This window comes from Capsicum annuum, chromosome 8, assembly GCF_002878395.1.
Source record: "Capsicum annuum cultivar UCD-10X-F1 chromosome 8, UCD10Xv1.1, whole genome shotgun sequence".
Taxonomy (NCBI): Eukaryota; Viridiplantae; Streptophyta; class Magnoliopsida; order Solanales; family Solanaceae; genus Capsicum; species Capsicum annuum.
In genome coordinates, this window is record NC_061118.1 from 150,597,872 (window position 1) to 150,623,642 (window position 25,771).

Consider the following 25,771-nt stretch of genomic DNA (forward strand, 5'->3'; position numbering starts at 1 on the left):
AAACGAGTGAACCTTAACTTGTGATGAAGATTTTATGTCTTCTAATCACTAGTAAAATTCAAGCGGAGTAGAAAGCCTAAGCTTTAATCTCCAAAAACAAGCAATACAGATTCTGTAAAAAAATTATTCCTTAAGATTGTTATTTTCCACAATACGGGTACGTAGAATCTGCATAATAGAATAACAACTTCAACTCGAGTTCAAGTATGAACAAGAACACAACGAAGTTGAAAAAATACCCTCAACACAAGATCAAAATGATCTTTACAAGAGGTGTATTTTATATTTTAGAAATATAGATGAAATAGAAATTGTTAAGGCCAAGTCGTCCAAATTCACAGACTTTTCTTAAGGAATAATTCCCCTCACTGTACCTGAGGTTATGGAATCTTCCTCCCAGGATAAAATGGCCTTCAATCCGACTATAGCGATACCTTAAATAAGTGGATTATTCGAACACACTCACGATTTGAATGATCACACTTAGAGTATTTTTAAGAAGAAGAAGAAGCTTGTAATTCTGAAAATTTTTTCTGTGTGTCTTTTTCTTTACCTGTGGATGAAAACCAGGTTATTTATAGCCACAAGATGCCCCTTTGAAAGGTGGCATTGGTTCAATTTAGAGGTGTGTGTCTTTTCCGGAAAATACATGTCTGTTTACTTAAACCATTGCAGTAATTTTCTGAAACAGTATACCATTTCGTGAAACATTGCATCAGTTCGAAACAGTGGTGCAGCAGTTCGTGAAGCAGTGCACTGTTCATGCAAAACAGTGCTACTGTTCATGTAACAGTGCTACTGTTCATGCGAAACAGTCACTGTTCACGCATCAGTTCGTGAAGCAGTGCACTGTTCACGCGAAATAGTACTACTGTTCACGCGAAACAGTCACTGTTCATGCGTTCCTGCATGTTTTAACATTTCCGTTCACACCCTTTCATTACTATGAACCCAACAGTTCTATCTCCTGGAAATAGAAAAACATAATCTAGGAACTGATGCTAATTCTACTAGAACAAATACCTTAATAAAGTCACAAGATTTTAAAAATTCTAAGTACTCCACTCTATTGCGCTTCTGCGCCTCCAATGCCTTTGCATGCTCCTAATAAAATCCAGTACAAAGTAAAAAAAATAAAATTTCTCTATAAAGAAGACAATATTTACAAAGTGACTTTAACTACACTTGCATAAAAGTATTGAAAAACTTTTTCTATTTTACGATGGAGGGGGGAGAGGAAGAAGCATATCATAGTTTCAAGTTTCAAGAAAAATTACATACAATACATGGAAGTCTATTTTAATTGGAATTCAATGGTGAACAAATTTAAATGTTGTACCCTTGAGAAGCCATTAAAAATGTATTCAAAGAACACAAGATTTTAAGTTGATTATCTACAACATTCCTTCTTTCTACTCTTTAAGCAAAACAAAAAAAGGGAACAAACTAAAAGACATCTTGCAAAGGAAAGGAATGGAATGACTGTTGTTAATCAAGTGGACCAACGCCTAACTCAACTTCGAAAACTAGGTTAGGTGGTGAATATTGTCCAAGATCATATAAGGAAACTACAACACATACACCTTACTAGTGTGGGATTCTCATACATTAATCGCACACTAAGACTAGACATTTGTAGCATCAGTTAACCTAGGTTGGCTAAGATCTAATAGTCTAACATCAAGATATATCTGCCTCTAATACCATGTTTAAGAAATTGGACCTTGTCTCTATCTCAAATGATAGGCTAACTCAATTTGTGAGGAGCCAAAGACCATATAAGGAAACTACAGTCCGCACACTTAGTTTTTAACATATAGAAGCTTATAAGAAAGTTCTGCTAAAGGAACTTCACCTTTTTCTCAAGTTCCTCCACATAATATTCAAAAAGGTCCTCACGGTCTTTAGCTCGCTCAACAGATTTAAAACGTTCATCATGTTCGAATATGGAGATTGCCTTACTGAATAATCAATAACAAATAGTTAGTGGATCAAATGGAACTTACACAGTTAATGGATCAACTTCAAGGTACCAAAACACATACAAACAATGACCAAGATTAGAAAACAAGTAGCAGACAACTTAACATTACAAGTGAAAGACAAACCTCCATCTTGATGATGGTGACAGCTCCTTGCAATCCTGTAAGATTGAAAACAACGGACATTGTTGTGAAAAATACCACTTATTCTTTTGAACAAGTCAAATACCAGTCTCTAACACATCATGAATATTATGATAATATCTTTTTATTTTTGAAACTGGTAATTTGAATATCATGATATATCAAATGGAAGACACCCACAAAAGAAAATTTCACTTACTTCTAACATTATCCTAAAATCTTCCAGAGATTTTTTCTATTTAACACGCCTCTCTTCAGCTTCCAGTCTTTTCTATTGGCTTAGATACTAGAACAGACACACAACTTCAAAATGATCACTATAGACCTTGGGTATGTTTGGTATGAAGGAAAATGTTTTCCTAGAAAACAAGTTGGTTTCTTACTTATTTTCTTATGTTTGGTTGATGAAAGGAAAACATTTTTCATAAAATGTTTTCTAGTGTTTGGTTGGTGAATAAAAAAAAATTTTCAGAAAATACATTTGAGAGTTGTATAAACATTTCAACTTAAGAGTGAGATTGAAAGAGAGTTTTGGAAAATATTTTTCCTACTTTTTGAAGGGAGTTCATTTTCCTTAAATTTAAGGAAAATAAGTTGATTTGGAAAACATTTTCCAAAATATTTAAGTCAACCAAACATGAAACAATTGGATATCAAACACAATCTATCTTTTTCCAATACGGTATGCTGAAACATTGAAGCAGCAATTAACCCATTCCAATGCCGACTTGGAGAGATACCTCATTAAAAGCTTGCTTCCGTTCACAAAGGGATTTTAGAGCACCATATCTCCGGTCATTAATTACTGCTCTCATGGCCTGACAAATACAATTCATGTCAAATGATCTCCCTCAATTGTTTGGTACACACAAAATAGTCAAGTAATAAACCTGATCCCACGTGCAAAGACCTAATATTTGCTGATTCCAAAAGAGTTTTGAATGCACTCTTTGCCTTCTAAATAAAATCAGATACTTAAAATATAAATAAGAGAAATTTCGAGAGCATACATTAAACGGGACAAAAAGCAATAATCAACTATACCGCTTTGCTCTCATAAACTTATGGTCCCAGCTCGACTGTTTTCTCATCTGATGGAGTAGCACCTCCGATTTTAGTTATTGCAGCATCTTTCTTGACATTCTGCATTTTAGGCACAACATCAATCACAAAGGACAAAAGCAAGCCTCATTGGAAGTTGGAGCATATTCTTCACCTGTTAGCAGTTGACTAACAACTGCACTACAAAATTGTTGGATCAACATCCAGCATAACATCTACGAAAATCTTTCTTGGTGTTTTAACCAGTAACCAGTAGTAATTAACTAATCGCATAAGTATTTCAGAAGGACAAAGTACCTCTCTATTCTCCAAAGAAAATCCATCACTATACACTACTGCATCTTGAATTGTAGTAGTCTCAGAACTACAGAAAAATTGAATTCCAAATAAGAAGCAACACAAACCAGAGGCAAATTTATAACATATAAATCTGAAAACATACACCGATGGCGCGACATAATTTCCCAAGGTTACTGCTATTCCAATTTTCTCCGAATTAGCAACAGCTGGCGAAGCAGGTTCTGAAGAATTCTTTATTTCAACTGTTTCAATCATTGGAGAAGAAACCTTACCAGATAAACTTGATGATTCTGAAGCCCCAATAGTTGGTAAGTTAGCAGCTGGTGACACAGCAAGAGCCTAACTCAAGAAAACATTACCAAATTTAATCATTGAATAAGCATACAAACAGGATCATTACCATGCTAGGATACCAGGTAAACTCCCTCTTTCATCAAGCAAGGAGATAAATGCAAATAACATTTGATCATTCAACTTCAATTCTTTTCAGAAAGAGCAGAGGATGAAACAATATATCGTTTAGTTAGTTGCAAGTGTGTATTACGGCCAAAAAAATCATAGTGAAGGAGATGCAACTTTATTTAGAGAAACAGAAATGCTCTCAGGCACTTTTTCTGAGGCTAATCTTTTCTAAGCCTTTACTTTCATTACATCTCAACTACCTCTTCAGAGGCGACTTCTGGCACTAAGTTTATTTAGTCCAATTTATATGGTTGACAACATAATATATTTTGAATTGGGTTTTAAGTTGCACAATATCATCCAAAGTGAAATCAAAACTGGGGTGTGGTACAAATGGTAAACATGGTCGAAACTTGACCAGACAAACTACTTTCAGGTCTCATTTGTTTGTACTAATTAGATTTATGAACCTGTTCAGACCTCAAACCATTAAGTGCATTTGTTTTTATTATTTTAGATCTTAATAGGTCTGAGTAGGTCTTAATCATTCAGATGTGGAACCAAGTCTAAATATCATTTACAGGTATTCTTGTGTCGGAAAAAATTCACCATCACTCTATCCACAATCACCTGTCACCACCACCAACCACTTCCACCATCACAACCAACATCACTACCAACTACACTGCCAGCCGCTACCACACCTACCACTTCCATTATTCTAATTATATCCAGCGCAACTAGGGGTGTTCACGGTTTGGTTTTTAACCAAACTGAACCGCGATCCAAACCAAACCGATTAAAAAAAACCTATATTTGGTTAGGTTTGGTTTGGATTTGAATTTTAAAAAATCGATACTAATTTGGTTTGGTTTGGTTTGGTTTTACTCTAAAATAATCGACAAAATAACCAAACCTAACCGATATACATATATATTATAATTATTTATATGTTTTTCATAAATGGAATCTAAATATTTGTTACATTTTACATTTTAATCATGATTTAACTTTAGTCATAACACATTCAGTCATATGTCTTCATCTAGTTGACAATACATTATGAGATTCTAAATGAATTTCATATTTTGAATGACAAATGATACTAATTGTGAAAATAATATCTTGTTATATATTGAAATTTACAGCTGAAATTCATTAGACTATACACAATCACTAATTTTAACTTTCTTTTGAACCTTCTTGAGCAAGAAGTTTATATGTTCACCTTTTGGGGGTTTATCATATCATTCTATTAAATATAGTTTTTAAATATTTTTTTAAAAGCATTCATATGGTGTTATCATGGCTTTGCCGAAGTATAACACTCAGTTGACATCATAGTTTCAAGATTGGGATACAACACTCGGTTGACATCACATATGTTAGATTGGATTTGTTTTTTAAAATTTTCCACTTTTATCATTAACTAAAGTTATAAACCAAAAAACCCGAATCAATCCGAACTAAACCGACCAGAACTAAACCGATGGTTATTTTTTTGTTTGGTTTGGTTTAGTTTTAGAAATTTAAAAATCGATTAAGTTGGTTTGGTTATGGTTTTGACCAATAACCGACCCATATCGACCCATGAACACCTCTACCGCCAACCCCGCCACCATCAACTGCTATCGGTCGATCCCTACTACCAACCAACTCATCTATCAGAACTAGCGCTACCACTAATAACCACCAACACATCATCAACTTCCACACATCGCTAACAACCGCTAACACATCATCAACTTCCACACATTCTTCGGACACCATCACCACCACTATCACCGGCGTCACCACCTCTACCACCACCATCCACTACACTCGCTACAGTAGTATTTGTACTAACAACCATTCCACCATCACAGCTAACAGCATCTCCAATAACCACCAACACATCGTCAACTATTATGCGTACAGTTTTTCGTCACCACGATCAACACCTCCAACTACTAACATTAACCAACTTTACATCACAACCACCACCACCACTACCAATCACCAATATCATGACAGTTACTACAATGGCAACTATCTCTACTATCACAACTATCACCACCAACATTGCTAATCACTGACATCAATTAATTTATTACAACCACCACCACCATTACAAACCATCTCCACTATCACTAACAAACATAAATGTTTCTTTTTTTAATCAAATAATAATTTAATTGCATTAAATTAAAAAAATTTCTAATATATAATTCTATTATATTTAGAAATAAATAAATTTTGCACATTCAGATATTGAGAAACACCCAACCTTAATCATTTAGTTTTTAGATCTAGAGACAATATCTTAACCAGTCAGATATGCATTCAAAATGATTCAAATGTCTGAATATTAATAAAAACAAATGCAGTCTTAGTTGAAATACAATGGTGTGGTTGTGTGATACTTTAAAGGAGTCCTCAAAAGTCAAAGAAACTATGTGAAAACATGGAAGTTTGATGATCACTTCTCAGAGTTGTTCTGCTCGAGAAACTATAACAATTAAGGTAATATAATCATTAACAGCATTCAACAAAGGAGAAGTCAATTACAATTGTCCGTGAAGTAGCATTTAATACAGCTTGGCTAGATTGAAAGAATCATCTATATCTATACTACATTAAAAGCATGGAACCCCTAACTTAAAAGTTTATGACAATACTATTCCTATCAGCCTAAATACCTACTATCTATTAAAAAAAAAAAAAGGAAACTAATTGGCATAAAGAGAAACAACACAGATGTTTAATAGGAACAACCGGTCATTATTCTTATCTCAACAAAATATGTGTTATTTAAAAAAAAAAAAGCAAGAAGAGGGGTAACTCTCAAATCTCAATCTCATGCTTTTATCCTACCAAGTATGTTCTATTCCTTAATGCACAACAACAACAACAACAACAAACCTAGTATATTCCCACATAGTAATGCACTAACTTCCTTTTTTACCTAATGAATTGAACTTTTTAGTGAGGATCTAAATGATTTTCAGACTTTGTTTAACATCTGATTCATTAAGATGTATTAACAGGTTGAACCTTTTAAAAAAAAGCACTTAATGGGCTGATATCTTAACCATTCAGATTCAGACCTTCATTAAGTGAAAGCAAATGAAAAGGGATTATAGTGTAAATTCTATAAATATGGCTTAGTGTAACAAATATAGTTGAAATAATTCAATACTCCTATTAGCAACCTATTTCACCTGTTTCTCTAGCTCATCCATAACATCTGTAAATAAGTCTTTTGCTGTTGATCCTGAAGTATTTGATGAGACAGCTAGATATGCAGCAAAATCTTTAATCTGCAAGCACAAAATAAAGAAGGAAATTATTGGATGAAAAATTCAAAAAGACGAAAAGGGAACTCATGAAGGTAATCACTCACTTAACACAAGAAAGAAAAACTAACTTTGATGCAATAATCACGCCAGTTAGTTTTTACATTAAGTATTCCCGCAGCAACATGCTCTTACATCAGTTTTTGGAACTCATCATGATTTTTACGTTCAGCTTTCCTCAATTCTTCCTATTTGAATCAACGGTGTATGCCCAGAGAAAGAGATAAATCAAAGTCTCCAAACATAAATTTAATTTTAACCCCTGAGTCTAATAAGCAATATACCATCCACAGTTTCCTTTGCTCCTCCTCTTCGCTCTCTAAATCACGTATATATTCCTAAAACAGAAAAGGTTTCAACATAACTTTAAAACTGAGGCGTACAAATGAGATGTTTGGAAAAAGTTATTTATGATGTATTAGAAAAATGAGTAGTACCTGGAAAATCTCTAGGCGATTGATTTTCTCAAGGCGGGAGCATCTTTCATCTATTTCCGAGCGGTCCTGAACTTTCCGCCACTGGCTACTGGCCTGAACAAAAGAAGTCAGCAACAATGGAACTATGGAAGTTCTATCTCCTGGAAATAGAAAAACATAATCTAGGAACTGATGCTAATTCCACTAGAACAAATACCTTAATAAAGTCACAGGATTTTAAAAATTCTAAGTACTCCACTCTATTGCGCTTCTGCTCCTCCAATGCCTTCGCATGCTCCTAATAAAATCTAGTAAAAAGTAAAAAAAATAAAATTTCTCTATAAAAAAGACAATATTTAAAAAGCTACTTTAACTACACTTGAATGAAAGTATTGAAAAACCTTTTCTATTTTACGACGAAGGGGGAAGAGGAAGAAGCATATCATAGTTTCAAGTTTCAAGAAAAATCACATACAATACATGGAAGTCTTTTTAAATTGGAATTAAATGGAGAACAAATTTAAATGTTTTACCCTTGAGAAGCCATTAAAAATGTATTCAAAGAACACAAGATTTTAAGTTGAATATCTACAACATTCCTTCTTTCTACTCTTTAAGCAAAACAAAAAAAGGGAACAAACTAAAAGACATCCTGCAAAGAAAAGGAATGGAATGATTGTTGTTAATCAAGTGGACCAGTGCCTAACTCAACTTTGAAAACAAGGTCAGGTGGTGAAGACTTTCCAAGATCATATAAGGAAACTACAGCACATACACGTTACTAGGATGGGATTCTCATACATTAATCGCACACCAAGACTAGACATTTGTAGCAACAGTTAACCTAGGTTGGATAAGATCTAATAGTCTAACATAAAGATAGATCTGCCTCTAATACCATGTTTAAGATATTGTACCTTGTTTCTATCTCAAATGAAAGGCTAACTCAATTTGTGAGGAGCCAAAGACCATATAAGGAAACTACAGTCCGGACACTTAGTTTTTAACATATATAAGCTTACAAGAAAGTTCTGCAAAAGGAGCTTCACCTTTTTCACAAGTTCCTCCACATAATCTTCAAAAAGGTCCTCATAGTCTTTAGCTCTCTTAACAGCTTTAAAACGTTCATCAAGTTCAAATATAGAGATTGCCTTACTGAATAATCAATAGCAAATAGTTAGTGGATCAAATGGAACTTACACAAGTAATGGATCAACTTCAAGGTACCAAAACACATACAAACAATGACCAAGATCAGAAAACAAGCAGCAGACAACTTAACTTTACAAGTGAAATAAAAACCTCCATCCTGACGATGGTGACAGCTCCTTGCAATCTTGTAAGATTGAGAACAACAGACATTGTTGTGAAAACTACCACTTATTCTTTTGAACAAGTCAAATACCAGTCTCTAACACATTATGAATATTATGATAATATTTTTTTATTTTTAAAACTGGTAATGTGAATATCATGATATATCAAATGGAAGACACCCATAAAAGAAAATTTCACTTACTTCTAACATTATCCTGAAATCTTCCTGAGCTTTTTTCTGTTTAACACGCCTCTCTTCAGCTTCCAATTTTTTCTTTTGGCTCAGATTCTGGAACAGACACAACTTTAAAATGATCACTATAGACCTTGGGTGTGTTTGGTATGAAGGAAAATGTTTTCCTAGTTGGTTTCTTACTTGTTTTCTTATGTTTTGTGATGAATGGAAAACATTTTTCAGAAAATGTTTTCTAGTGTTTGATTGGTGAATAAAAAAATATTTTTCAAAAAATACATTTGAGGGTTGTATAAACATTTCAACTTAAGAGTGAAATTGAAAGAGAGTTTTGGAAAATGTTTTTCCTACTTTTTGAAGGGAATTCATTTTCCTTAAATTTAAGGAAAATAAGTTGATTTGGAAAACATTTTCCAAAATATTTAAGTCAACCAAACATGAAACAATTGGATATCAAACACAATCTATCTGTTTGCAATATGGTATGCTGAAACATTGAAGCAACAATTAACACATTCCAATGCCGACTTGGAGAGATACCTCATTAAAAGCTTGCTTCCGCTCACAAAGGGATTTTAGAGAACCATATCTCCGGTCATTAATTACTACTCTCATGGCCAGACAAATACAATTCATGTCAAAGGATCTCCCTCAATTGATTGGTACGCACAAAACAGTCAAGTAATAAACCTGATCCTACGTGCAATCAAACCCAATATTTGCAGATTCCAAAAGAGTTTTGAATGCACTCTTTGCCTCCTAAATAAAATCAGATACTTAAAATATAAATAAGAGAAATTTCGAGAGCATACATTAAACGGGACAAAAAGCAATAATCAACTATACCGCTTTGCTCTCATAAAGTAATGGTCCCAGCTCGACTGTTTTCTCATCTGATGGAGTAGCACCTCCGATTTCAGTTATTGTAGCATCTTTCTTGACATTCTGCATTTTAGGCACAACGTCAAGCACAAAGGACAAAAGCAAACCTCATTGGAATTTGGAGCATATTCTTCACCTGTTAGCAGTTGACTAATAACTGCACTACAAAATTATTGGATCAACATCCAGCATAACAGCTACGAAAAGCTTTCTTGGTGTTTTAACCAGTAACCAATAGTAATTAACTAATCACATAAGTATTTCAGAAGGACAAAGTACCTCTCAATTCTCCGAAGAAAATCTATCACCATACACTACTGCATCTTGAGTTGTAGTAGTCTCAGAACTACAAAAAAATTGAATTCCAAATAAGAAGCAACACAAACCAGAGGCAAATTTATAACTTATAAATCTGAAAGCATACATAGGTGGCGCGATAGAATTTCCCAAGGTTACTGCAATTCCAATTTTCTCTGAATTAGCAACAGCTGGCAAAGCAGGTTCTGAAGAATTCTTTATTTCGACTGTTTCAATCATCGGAGAAGAAACCTTACCAGATAAACTTGCTGATTCTGAAGCCACAATAGTTGGTAAGTTAGCAGCTGGTGACACAGCAATTGGTCTTGATTTAGCACCGTGTGCCGAGACTAATGAACTATCTACACCCGGGGATGCTATTTTAACAACAGAAATGGATCTAAAATCAGAAGAGTGCGAAATGGTGTCCTTTCCAAGAAAACAGAATATTGCCCCTTCTTATCAAGCTAGCAACTGTGAATGCATAAAGATTTTATGAGAACTAGAGCATCCAAGAAAATAGAATATTATCCCTTTTTATCATGCTATTTAAAGCACAGAACAATCCCTTCTTATCATGCTATTTAAAGCACGGAACAAACCCGTGTTGGATTTAAATCTAACATCACCTTGACTTCATCAGGCATTCTCCATTTGGACGTTCTAGTAATCTTGTTGTAGTAATACCTACAGAAAACAAACAAAGCAATCAGCATTATGCACAAGTAACACACAAAAGTACCCACTGTAGAAGAATAATTGGAAAGAGGCCAAGAAAATATATAAGTTACACACTTTCTTCCCTCAGGACTTGTAAATTCTCTCCAGTCAGTTGATGCGTCTGCCCTCTGTCCCAATGAAAACAGCATGAAAGTAGGTCAAGTGAAAAAATAGAACATAAATAGTACCCTGAGAGTAGAAATCAATAACTTCCAGCAGTACAATACTGGATGGAAGTGTTAGAATATGAATGATATAATGTCCCACATGCTAAAGGATTAGAATGTACTGTGTAGAATATAACTACAAGTAGGGTGGAAACATTGCCATGCTGCGGCTAAGCTACAGGCATCCAAGGGTGATCAACTGAACAATATTCACCTGATAATCGCATTTTGTATATATATATATATATATATAGGTCAAATTCTGTTGTTTCAGAGTATTTTTTAATGAACACCCTTGCCACAAAATACAAGACTGAATATAACAGTAAGGGTGTTCAAATCCTGCACTAAGATTCTAAGTTCCATACTCAACATAGGCCCCCCATAATTTTTTTTCCATTTAGACACGTTTGAAACTCATAAACTACAGTTATGCTTTTTTTCGATGAATCAATTTCTGAACATGTGTTTTTTGTCCCAATTAGCTCTTGTAAAAGACCTAGTAACTAGCATGACATGTATAAGAATTTTGTCAAAATAAACTCAAAGGTAAATTTATAAAGTGGTTGTTATACTAGCTATCTTTCATGGGGCAGAGTGTTTGGCTGGTCAAGAGCTCGCATGTTCGAAAGATAAATGTAGCAGAAATGAGGATGTTGAGATTGGTGTGTTTGCATACTAGGAGAGATAGAATAAGGAACAAAGATATGCGAGAAAAAGTGGTAGTGCTCTCTCTGGTGGACAATTGACAAGAAGACTAGAGGGTTGGGGATAAAGAACCTAAAAATTCAATGTAAGGATCTCATGATGAAATAGTTGTGGAAATATGCAAACAATAACCAGATGCTATGGAGGAAAGTGATTGGGGCTAAATATCTTGAAAAAGATAGATGGATGACTAAAGAAGTGACCACACCATACGAGGTTAGCCTCTAGAGATCTATTAGATCTATTAGACACTAGTGGAATGAAGTTAAAAGCAACTCAAAGGTTAAAGTGATGGATGAAAACAAGACTAGGTTCTGGAAGGATAATTGACATGAGGATGGGAATATGGAAGTGATTTTTCCAGATATCTACAACTTGGTATTGTTTCAATAGAGGAAAATAGCAGAATTATGGAAACCACATGGGTGGAACTTCAATTTCAGAAGGCAACTTAATGACCGGGAGGTAATGAGAGTAGTTGAATTTTTTAATACCGTGGACTTATTCAATGGACTGCAGACAGTGAAGGACGTACTATGGTAGATGGGAAATGAAAAAGGAATGTTCAGTTTTAACAAAGCCTACAAGATGATGAACCAAATAAATCACCCGGATCCAAGATAGCCATGGAAGCAAATATGGAAAAGTAGGATACCTCACATGGTGCCGTGCTTTGTCTTTGTCTGGTTACTGATCAAGTGAGTAGTTCTTACACAAGATAATGTCATAAACAAAAGGAAAAACCTTGTGCTCCAGATGTTTCCTCCATGGAGAAACTTTAGAGAAGGTTAACCATGTATTTCTACATTGTAAGTACACCCAACAACTTTGGAGAATCATCTTAAGACTAAAAGGCATTTCCAGGACAATGCCTAGGAAAGTATCCGAGACTTTAATGTGCTGGGAGAAGCAGGTGTACATGCGAAGGACAGAGGTAGATGTAGAATTATCCCTGGTGCTATATGGTGGTCTATATGGAAAGAAAGGAATTCTAGATGTTTTGAGAGCATAGAGAATAGTGTACAGAAGGTTAAACTCAACTGCATTTTGCTTTTATGTTTTTGGTGTAATCAACTATACTCTAATGATACTGCCTCGATAATTGATTTTCTAGACTAAATTTAGATATAGAACAGTCGATTTAGGAGTACTCTTGTATGTAAAGGTTTCAGTACAACCCATGTAATGTGTGATATAATACAAAGTTACCAAGCTCAAAAAAAAAGATAATAATTTTTCAAGTACTAAAAGTTTATAAAATAACAAATAAAGCAATTAAATCTGAGTTCAAATTGGGTGGGTTGGGTTATGACCCGTATTTTAGAGCATTTCAACCCAACCCATTTCAGCCCAAGTAGCTTTAGGGCGGGTTAATAACCCACCCATTTATTAACTCAGACCTCTTTGATCCGCCCTAATCCATCCAACCCCGCCCATTTGACACCTTTAATTTAATAGAAGTAAAGTGGACCATGCGAGAACACATACCAAATCTATTGAGTTGATGTAAAGTGGACTACCAAAGGACATACAACAATCTGTTGAGCTGTTGGATTAGAGGGGATTAGCAAGAGTTAGAAGAAATGGGGGAGAACAATCCTTCCTTGTATTTGGTGGACTATATGGAGCGAGAAAAGTTTAAGGTATTTTGAAGATAAATATAATTCCATTCAGAAAGTTAAATGGAATAGCATTGTAGATTTTTGTTTTTTGTTTAAGGGCCAATTTGTACAGGATGCATAACAGGTAGTAGATCTCTTCGAATCCTCACATTATTTTCATTATTTTTCATTTCTTTTGAACTGCTAGCATAACCTTAACGCTGACGAATACAAAGTAATATCTCCGAAAAAAAACTGTTTATCTCAAAAAGAAAAGAATAAAAATGTTCAAACTTGCTTACAGCTCCAGTTGTTGGTCCCTTAATACTTGTCCCTCACAACCAGCCAAACTTTCTTTGATAATCGTCGTGTTTGGGCCAGTTTGCACCTTGACTAGTTACACCAGGTACTGCTACCTCCCACCAGCATAGATACTGGGTAACTCTGTCCATCAAGGCTTGGACAGACGGTAAGAAATCACCTAGTGTTTTTATCTCTGTTGGAAATTAAACCTGAGACCTCATGGTTCTCAATCTACTTCATTAACCACTAGGTCACACTCTTGGGTGCAAGTGTGGAACCAGCCAAACTGTTATTCTGTAAACCAGAATGAGAAGTGTGAACCGCAATATTATATCAAGTTTTCTCTCTCCATATCACCATAGAGTTACAATAACATTACATTAATTAGAAAGTAAATAAAATTGTTTAAAGTAGGCCAAATATAATCCTGCCGTGTATGCTTAAACACATTTTTTAGAACAATAGTGTTAAATATAAAATCTTTTAGAACTATATTGGAAATAAAAGGTTAATGCAAATCCCAAATGAAGCCTACATAGTATAGTAAGATCGAGGAAATCTGCTCGCTAAACAAACTTTCAACAGAAATAACATATACTTAGGAAAGAAAAAGTGTTTCTACGAAGCTTCATAGAAAAAGAATTGTGTACTTCTTTTTTCATTGATAAGCACAGGAAACTGGATAAAACTACCCATAAAAATCTCGATGACACGAGACCTCACCTCCATTTCTGTCATCAGCTCTCGAGGTTTCTCCCAGGTAGAGATTTTTGTCCTTCTATTATAATAGTATCTAAAAATCAATTCAAGAATTGTAAGAATGTTATTAATTGGTTGTAGTAATAAAGCCATAGGAAATATGACAACATTAGCAACCATAATTGTCCTACTGGTCATCAAAAGATGCTGAAAATAGCAATACCTACTAACATTTAGCCACATGTAAAATATGTATGATAATAGAGAAATGGGGTCAAAATGAAGTTATCGGTAGAGGTGTATCAAGTTTTGCTGATCAACAGTCAGGTAGAATTTGGTAGCGGTGAACGGTAGCCCATATGATAACTTTGACAAAGCGGACTGAAACAAAGGGGCCTATTATCTCCAGTGCTAATGAAAACAGAATGATGTACAAAGCACTAGATGTGGATACTTGAGGGATTTCTTGGCAGTGATGGGGGCCAACATATCCACCACTTGTTCATAGATAAGACATTAAGTGTTTGTGATGCTGACATTAACCTATTCATATGAGTAACCTACGTGAATATAATCCAAAAGCAAGAATTCCAGAAATCCAAATCGGCATTCTCTTTTTTTTGTCTGGAGAACATAAAGTGGTAAAAAGATTGGATCTGAATGAAAATGACATTTTTGCAGAGCTCCTTTTCTTATATACCGCGGTTTTACACTTTTTTTGTTCACTAGAATCTTAATTTGCTTACAAAAAACTATCATAGAATTCAAATGTTGACTCTCTCAGTCAACACACCACCATTAACCCATTAACTTAAGCATGTTACTTGTTGACAATATTTATGCAAAACGGGTACAATAAAACACATTGAATTCTCACCGGAACAACCAAGGGAGCTGCTAATTCTCTAGTCTTCTACATAGTTGTCGCAGAATTCACATTATGATTACTTATTGGCATCCAGGATTGTACCCCTGATGGAAACCTATGATCATTTATCTGTGTCTGATACTGGGAGCCAGATGAATCTGCAGTTACCTGCTGTTAAAGACAATAACAAAATGTATTTCATCAATATATGAATGGAACATCGGAAACTGATTGACAATAACCAAAAAAGATCTTCCCAAGGCCTTACATTATATGAAGAAGAAAGAGGTAAATTTGGGCCACCAGAATCAGGCATGTGGTTATTTGAATAGTAGCTACATTCAAATACAAGGAATGGGCCTTACATTCCTTGTTCAAAAGTCATTTATCCCTCCCCCAATCCTCCACAACTTTACCTGCAGTGACATGGATGGAATAGCACCAGGAGCAGGACCAGCCAAAGGAGGTATAGGAGTCTTCTCAACCAATATCCATGCAAGGAAGAACAGATGAAATTAGAATATAGCTACTATTCAATCATATTTAGTTAATTTTCCAATCAATGTTGAAAGCTTGTATCCATGCGCAACTCCCTAAATTAATTTGAAGGACAAGGCAAGAATTTTGAAGCCAAACCACATAGTAACATGAAACCCTTTTCTTCATCTAATAAATAGAAAGCTTGAAACGAGAATTAAAAGAGATAGGAAATAGATTACCTATCACAGCATTAGACGAGAATGGAAAAAATGATAAGCATCTTTACCTTATGGACAAAATGATAAGCATCTTTACCTTATGGCTTGGGTTCAACAGCTACTCATGGCCTAAGTATCTTTTCTTCGGGTGTAAAGAAGCACGTCTATTAATGCAAAACTATGATCATGGAACTGAAACGTGAGGTATGAGTAGGTATTAGGATAACTGAAAAATACTGAGATCGGAATAGTTTGAGCCTCACTCTTCCCTTCTGATGTTCTATGTCATACTGACATCACTACTAGAATCTGAAAGCCTGACTTGGTTATTCGCTCTATCATCTCCCACTTAGCTTCAAGCTATCATATTAAGTTTGGGAGATCCCTTACTAGACTCTAAACTGAAGTACACTCACTGCACTCTGGGGTCTGGAAAACTACTATACACACATATCATGGCACTTAACCCCAATGACTACACTAGAAAGTGGAAAACCCACTGTTAATACTACCTTCTGAGATACACTTTATCATTTTATAGACCCAGTAGTCATCATATAATACTTGCATACTTACTAACTTCGGGTCTTCATGGGTATCCCCATAGTAGTGCTTTAACTCTTATTTCTATTAGTTCAACCTTCAAAAACTCAAACTTAGAATCTAGCACTCAACATGGATATCACCAAGCCTTCAATGAATCATACTACTTCCGACATAGCCTACCAATATCGCGACTCCAAACTTACATCTCTCTACTATGAGAATCAATATCATATAAAAAGGCTCAACACTATCAATCAAAACTCCTGAACTTGGCTATTTAGAACACCATATACCATCTAACTAGTCTTTCTCCACCTAGCAACTCAACGGTACCACTCGTCACACAAAACGTGTAATAGTCTTAGAAAATACCGCAACCTTAGATAACCTTGGGCATACTTCTACATTATATATGCAATATCATACTTCACTACGAATCTAATAAACTTAAGCTTTTGCATATATCGTTCAAGCCTATTAGATTACCTCCTTAAAACTAGTATTATTAACCAAGAAATCATCACATCCACCTTCATGGACATCAATTCTTCAAAACTTAATGTCTAGTGCTAAACATGATTTTACAAACTAACCTTACGCATGATTATCACTTGGATACCATGAAATAGACATCAAGAAACACTAGTACACTAGAACTTCCAAACAACAAATAATTGATCTTGACCTTACGGTCTTCCTTATCATATCTCATTAGCACGTACTATTTTAACACATAAAGCCTACTAATTTTTTCCCACAAAACATACATCATTAATCTCATGCCCTATTTTTACCACCACATTCTACATTAAATTCAAGCATATAGTCCTGTAGCAATCATCTATCACTACTGAAAAATGCAACATAATATGCTAGTCCATAAAATTTGGGACATACTATACAAGCTCCTAAAAAATCACTACATACCTTCTCACAAGTAGTGCTAGTTTACAATTACCAACGAAAAGAAGGTCAAGGGGTAAAGTTACATAATAGACATGATCAACCTTAATCTTATATTATAACCCCATACAATCTTTTCTACTTATACGGATTTCTCACCTCATTCTTACTTACCCAAACATACATTTAGACTACCTTCAAATTCCACAAACAACCATGAGCCTATACTTACAACTTACTGGCTAATATAGCCATTTTCACACTTCAAGCAATCGAGAAATCACCCTAACTAACAACTCCTTCTCTATCTTCTACTAAACTAACCCACAAGGACAAATCACCTCTTTACCAACTGAATCTCATGCAAACAGATTCAGCTATATATATATATATATTAAACCAACACAGGAACAACAAGTTGCTAGTGAATCGAAATAGGCCTCACACGGCTTCACTAGACTTTGATTTTGCATTTTGAATAAGAAAATGAGATGAATGACAAGTCAACTATGCTAGTGAATCGAAAGATCCCCACAGGGCTTCACTAGACTTTATTTTTTTCAACAATACCTTGATGACAAGATTACACGAGATAGAAATTTAATACGCAATATTTAATGAACTAAGAATACACATCTTACTCTGTATAAATAAAATCAAAGTCAAACACTTCCTCCACGGACTACCATACCATCCACACATGCTACTAGTTACCACATTAGTCTATCACCATAAGGGGGTAAATCATTCTCGAACATCGGTTATTCAACTAAAATATTCATTTATACAAAAGTCACCCTCGCTCTGACTTCTAACTTTGTGACTTCACACCACCAACTTCTTGTTCTAATTTCATTACCAATAGGTCATGACAACAACACTTTAATACATACTACTATTCAGGTGGAAACACAGTTCCAACACTCTACTACACATCATCCCCCCCCCCCCTTAAGCAAGACATTTGTAACATAAATTTGACGGGGACTAAATGCAATTGATACCTCAAGCTGAAAAGCACGATTCCATCAGGATCAATGTTTACATTGGAATCAATACACATTGAAGCACTAACGGACTCTTCTCAAGTCCTTACACAAATTTTAACTCTTATATTATTCAATCAGAAAGGACCATACCATTTAGATTCTAAACTTCTGCACTTGAATCACCTCAATAATGAGACATATCTGAGGACATTAGAGTAAGAAAAGAATTTGGGATGATTTTTTTTTACTTTTATATGGGAGACACCATAGCACGAATTAAAGTATGAAAGAGGAACATTCTGACTCAATTGCACGAACTAGAACATGAAGAAAGAGAGATATTCCTAAAGTCCTAGTAGCCTCGTGCTTATAAGTGTGGCGCGCTACACACCCATAAACAAGACTCTACCCAACACGATTTCACAGACACCCTGGGACCATGAACCGTGCTTTGATACCAAGTTTGTCATGACTCGAACCGGGGCCCTGGCTGTGACGAGCATTCCAAACCATGAAGGCCCGAAATACCCCTATGATAATAAGATATGCAGAAGATACACAATATTACGGAAAACATGGTCATAAATCAAATGAAATCAACAAAGGGGAAATAATGTCCCACAACACATATCGACATCTGAACAACCGTCTGCGAAATCTCTAATACATAACTAAAATAAATTACTGTCTGAAAACTGAGACAAGGCCCCCAGTAGACCCAAAACTACTAAATAATAAATGAACTGATAGACATTAGGCCTTCCAAAATATAGAAGGCTCACTACTTGATTCTGCAAATCTACATGAAGAGATCTACTGGTTATCTGGACCCCTAAACTATGCCTCCAAACCTGGGAGGGAATGGGGTCAATACAAAAGTACTAGTATGCAGATAAAGCAAAAACAAAATATAATATTTTTTTTTCAAATATAGGTGAGAGCCATTATAAAGCAGTTCCATATCAAATTATTTAAAAACACATGGGCATAATTTAATAGTTTTCAACAACAATGTAATGCAGCTGAGCTAGGTGGAATACCCTACATATAACATTTACACCAACTGCCAAATCTCGGCTGCCATCGAGATTAGAGTATAAGTGAGAGGAAGACACACAAGATCACACAGCAGGGTGTCTCAACCTAATAAAGTATAGTAGTTCCCAAGATCACTTAGCCTGGTACCAAATCCCCATGTCGGTAAACACGGTTTCCAGCGATGAGCCCTTACACTCAAACGCCTTCTTCGGGCATCTACCTATCTCATGTAAAATCAATGCATCAAAATCCATTTAATTCAATCACATATCTTATTCTGTAGGGTATCGTCATACCCGACTTGCAAGCCATCAATATCACATCATTCTTTCATGCAACCATTATATTCATCATATTTCAACATAACACCCCTCTTATTGCAAGTCAAAACCATGACCATTTTCAAAAAATTCATGTCACACTTGTCAAGATGATTTCAAATATTTCACATCATATGAGAATTTAAAACAAGATCATATAAAAAGAGGGATTTCATATAATTCATCATCTCAAGTTAACATTTTTTTGAAATACATGCATATACATATATCAAACCACTTCGGGAGTAGGCCTAAAGACCAAATCAATATCATAAACATTTAAAACGGGATTATATTCATAATTTAAAAATCCCCATTTTTAAAACATGAATTTTTAAGCCCATGAGATTTTTGAGATAACCCCACGTACCTCTATATGGAAAGATGATAGGTGCTTCTTGAATCCTACATTCTGGGGATTCCAAATATGCAATTAGTTTCAAAAACCCACGATTGAATCTTGAGTTTCTTGGGTTTTTATTTTGAAACCCTAAGGAGAGTTCTTGAGCAATTTTGATGAATGAAGGTGTATTTTGGGGTATTTTGGGAACTAAATTTTGTGTTTATGGCTAAATAAGGGTGGGAAAAGAACCATTTTGCCCCAAAAATGGAGTGTTTAAGTCACTTGAGTAATAATATATGCGGCACAAACCTTATCGCATAATATAGGTTGTGCGGCTCACAATTTATTGCACACATTAGGTTGTGTGTTGCACACCTTATGGTATAAGTTAGGGTGTGCGTCGTACACCTTATGTCATAAGTTAGGGTGTGCGTCGCACACCTTATGCTGCACGACACACTCCACTTTGCAAAGCGATAACTTTTTCCTCGGGTGTTGGAATTTGGCGAAATTAGTATCGTTGGAAAGATAATTCGAATACCTTTCATTTGATATATAGTAGGCACTCTAATTCAATATATAAAAATAGTAATGGTCGATTGAAGTTGACCTAAGTTTCAACGCTCACTGAAATTCAAACAATAGGAAAACTTTCAACTTGTCCTTGAGCTTGGGGACCTCTATGATCTCAATTCATGCTCAAATAGGTTTCCACACTACATAATTTATTAACACACTAAACTTGCTTTGTATTATGTCTTTTGGAACCTTTATGTGAAGAAAATGACAATTTTCATTCTCGTCCAAAATGCGGAGTGTTACAAAATTTTGTTATAAAATGGAAAATACAACCATATGGAGTACATTTTAGTTGCACCGTACTCCAAATACGATAAGCTAAACTTTAAAAGTACTAATGCATTTCTTACCTATTGATGTGTATCATTCAAAAGTGTTATTGTCTTTGGTTGGAAGATAGCCACAACGACGGTTTCAAGAATGAAGATTAAACTGAAAAGAAGCCATGCTTGCTTTGGAGTTCCTACTACATGATGCAACATTACTCTACAACGTTGAAGACTCTTTCCTAATCCTTGGAGTCTAAGTTTTTCCAAGAATGAAATATGATTAGGTCACACATCCTCAACATCATTTGAACCAGTGACAGAAGGGTTACTGTCACGATGTTCTCGATCAGCATCCAAACTACTTCTCTGCAACAAGGCTAGAATCATTGGGTCTAATCCATTCTCTTTCAGCATCACTGCAAAATTAGGATCAAGCCCTTTATCTTGCAATAAATTAGCTAATTCACGATCAGTGTGTCTTCTTTTCTGCTTTAAAATAGATGTAATCCTGGGATCACTCAACTTTTCTTGAAATGCAAGTGCCAAATTCAAGTCCAGTATCTGTTGGTTTGCAGAAGTGGATGTACTAGAATCACCACCTTGGCTTTCAAGGCCACTGCTAGAACAAACAGCCAAATTATGCTCTAAATTTTTGTCAAACATATGATGATCCTACTTCAGGATCTTGAACAACTAAACTACAGGAACTACTACGTAGAGCTAGACTTGGTCTTCCACTGTCTATGCTCTTATCACTATTAATCCCCTCAATATTATTCCAGGTACTGCTATCAGCAGTGCAAGGCACAGTTGCATTACCAAGATGACCAGCATCAGTACTACTACTGCGTTTGACACTTGAGCCACACCCCTCAGAAAAGCTTACGGAGCTATTTTGGTATTTTCCATGGAAACCTTCTCTAAGGCAGATAACTGTGCTCTGATAAATGCCGTGAAACAACATCACCCAACAGCACAGATGCTACAACTGCATAACTGATACAATGTCCAAAGTGCCTGAAACAAAACTATTGCAGTAAAAGATTAGAGGATTTTTTTTTATAACAAAAGATTAGAAGTTTCTATTCAACAAATAATATTAAAAGGGATGCATATGCCACAAGTATAAGAAGAATTGATTATGGAAGAAAATGAATTAGCATGGGTTAACAACAAACCAGAAAAACTACAAAACAGATTAGGAACACCCGAGATGTAGCAGCAATAAAAAGTACGATGACTCGACTTTTTAGAAGCTTAAAATCATACAAGCAAGATCCCAAGTTCCAATCTGATTGAATGAAAAGCTAGTGAATTCATTACTTACCACAAAGAAATAAGAAATTATTTCACAATACGAGTCAGAAAAGGAGACAGATATATATTGGAAATGAACTACCAAGGATTATCACGGCAGCTGATGTTGTAGCCCCAAGCCAGTTTGATTCCTTTGCTGTCAGGCCATACAGGATAGAATACACAAGAAGTACTAGAAGTGAACCAACATATAGAAGTCCAAGATGCAGAGCCCTGCAGAGCCCAAGTTCAAAGTGAAGAAGAGTAAATTATAGACTTCAAAGAAAATATTAAAAAGATAGTGCAGAAAATATGATGAGCAGTATAAATGAGGACCCACTGAACACATAATATAATAAGGTGACTTTCTAATCTAAAGCAGCATTTAAATTAGTTTGCTTAGCAGTGGGATTTTAAGATCTACTGTTTTTACTGGACTACTGGAGAGTGTGTTTTGTTCTCTCAGAGTTAGTATTCCTTTTATTCAAATAGATTTGAGTTACACCAGTGTTTAGCGTTCTTTGGCTCTTAATTTTAAAAGTCTGTTAGTTGAGAACATTTTGTCCTATCTTCATATCTTCCATATCTTATAACAAAAATTATGTTCTATCCAAAGAAAAAAGTTGTCATATTAGTCATCCCTGTCCTTTATATAGAGCTCTTCCCATCTTTGTTTAAATCCCTAGCCAACAAGAATGATGTCCCCCTTCAAAAAGTATTACATCTTACTCTGTCTTTCTATTGCCTATAAACAGTCTAGCACATCAATGATGTCTTCTGTTAGAGCTAATCATTGTGTTTACACCAAAAATGAAGAAGTGCTAAACTATTCATGTTGATCTTCTAGACATCCTCAAAACAACCCTTGTTTCTTTCTGTCCAAACTGTCCACCATATACATGTTGAACAATTTTCCATACCTCCTCTTTTATTACATTTACATCCCCATTCCATCTGCTTAGTACTTTTTTAATGCTCCCAGGTTCTACCCACCTGATCCCCTTCAGGTTGAAGACATTCTCTACAGCTGCTCTTTCCGTTTCCAATGTAAGAAAAGATGGTTGATTATGTAAAGAAAGGATCTTGGGCCAAACTCAACCCCAAAATCTAGCACATGAGGGGAGGATTGCTCAAGTACATATAAGAAGACTGATAGTTCACTCCCCAATAATGTGGGACTTTCACCCACTCTAGTACTACCTTCGCACCCAGGCCCAACAAAAGCATGGTCCGGAAGCTCAAACGTGGATGGACCTACTGTTTGAGAAGGACTATCAACTGTTGTTTGTATGTAAGAGAGAATAGATGAGTTGTTGTTACTGAATGCATTGGGTCTATCAGCACGTACAGGTTCATGCATTATGCCATTAGGTTTTGCAGTCGTTCCAACATTTTCAACAGCACCACAAGTTGAATTTTGATGCACTGCAGTAAGGAAAGAAAACTTAAACATTAACTTGAAACAACAACACAAGCTTCTCAAATGCAGGTTCTAGCAAGAACAAAGATAACAAGCAAATAGTAGGCAATGAAGATAAGGATAAGTCTAGACGAGCTTAGGGACAGGCTCAAAACTGAATGCAGTGCTCGTCATTCTTGTTGCAGATAAGATCAGACAACTTATTATTTTGACATTAAGAGTTTCTTGTAGAGAGTGCTGAATCCATTTTGCAACTTTAGAGGCTTTCTAAAGCACACAGAGGCTTATTTTTGTAAAGAAAATACTGCCCACATAGTATATATGCTATCATTTTCAAAAAATATGGTGCTTGCTGGTTTTACCAATATTATGTATGCTTGTACCTTCCAATGCAACCTCCTGGTGAAAAAACTAACCACCGATAGGCATCTTTCAGCATAGAAGATTCTAAGACTGTCTTACTAGGAATTAGTTAAGTGCATGTTCTTGAAAGGAAATTGTTTGCATCATTGAAGATCAGAAAGCCAGGTATACAGGAGATTAGACATGTTAAAGAAAAAATGACAGGTTTAATATCAGGAAAGACATCAAAAACTCTCAGTGCATATAAATGATGGATCCCAAATAACTTCAGAAGTTACAGACAAAAAGAAAATGGTACAGAAACCAATTCCACCTTCATAATAACTATGTCTGTTTGATGTAAGCATAAACATTATCAGGAAAGACATCAAAGACTCCCATTGACATATAAATAATGGATCCCAAATAACTTCAGAAGTTACACGCAAAAGGAAAATGGTACAGAAACCAATTCCACCTTCATAATAACTGTGTCTGCTTGATGTAAGCATAAACATAAAGAACATACTGACATACCAAAAAATTATCAAAATGTTCTATAATGTAGTGCATAGTTTTTTTTCATTTTTTGAAATTGAACGCAGTGCATAGTTTAAAAACGTGCAAACAACATTTAATGTGGCAGGTGAAGCATCAGGTACCGGAAGAAAAATTTAAAACATGGTGGAGGCAAATAAAATAGGGTATCTGAAAGAATGCAGAGTGGAACTCCCTCATAGCAAGTCAAATGAAGTTTAAAACTATATAAAGAATATGAAACTATAGGCTTCTGTATGTGTCTCACATACTTGGCATAAACCATGTGTGAATGAGCACAACAGAATCAAATATACTGAGACAAAGCAGGCATTTGATTGCAGATCAAATGGAAGAGTCTGCGAACCGACCAGATTTAATAGCAGCTCTGGTCCATGCACCATTTTGAGGTAAAGTTATATGGTTAAAATTTTGGAAGTTACTTAATATATGCACAAACTGAACATGAACTGCCCAGTTAGATAAGTGCTTTTTGTAGCTACCCAGTGACAACCTTAGTGAAAGAATACATCAATGAGAAGTTTACTCAATAAGATTAATGAGCTTTCCCCTGCAAGGAATGAAAGTGTGGATGACCCGACATCAAATATACGATTGTTATTATACACACAATCTCCATACAACAGCAACAGCATACCTGATGTATATTCGGGCAGAAAATATGCAAACCATACCTCTACCTCAAAGACGAAAAGAAAATGGTAGCACCAATCGTCGCTATATACTTCATAAGATATAAAAAAGCCAATACTTACAAAACCAAATGAAGCAAAAGAAGTTCATTGTCTTGATCACCAGCAAGTAAAAGAAATGTTTACAATTGGAGATTCAAAAAGGTTGCAAAAGAAAGAAGCAAACTTTCTATTTAACAAGTATCAAAGGGAGGAAAGAATAAGAGTAAAACCAGTAAGTATACGAGAATTATGAACACTATAGTCAATGAACAAAATATGAATTGTAGTTTGGCCATTTAGCATCCATCACTCCAACAGAGAATCAGGACTTGCAAGAAGGTCGAAAGGTTTGCCTATCGAGTCTTTCAAGATTATGATTTGACACTCTTTCATAAAAAAG

General features: G+C 35.2%; 2 long non-coding RNA genes and 1 pseudogene across 2 annotated transcripts; all 3 read right to left on the bottom strand.

Moving 5' to 3' along the window:
• Nucleotides 1-25,771, bottom strand: part of LOC107879298 — a 41,001-nt pseudogene that overhangs the window by 14,350 nt on the left and 880 nt on the right.
• On the bottom strand, nucleotides 1,056-2,142 carry LOC124885203. The gene is made up of 3 exons (XR_007043587.1): nucleotides 2,109-2,142; nucleotides 1,856-1,961; nucleotides 1,056-1,104 (listed from the first exon to the last, which is right to left on the bottom strand). It is a non-coding gene; the product is annotated as an uncharacterized LOC124885203 (long non-coding RNA).
• Nucleotides 2,802-3,536, bottom strand: LOC124885187. Its single transcript, XR_007043586.1, has 3 exons — nucleotides 3,486-3,536; nucleotides 3,171-3,269; nucleotides 2,802-2,944 (listed from the first exon to the last, which is right to left on the bottom strand). It is a non-coding gene; the product is annotated as an uncharacterized LOC124885187 (long non-coding RNA).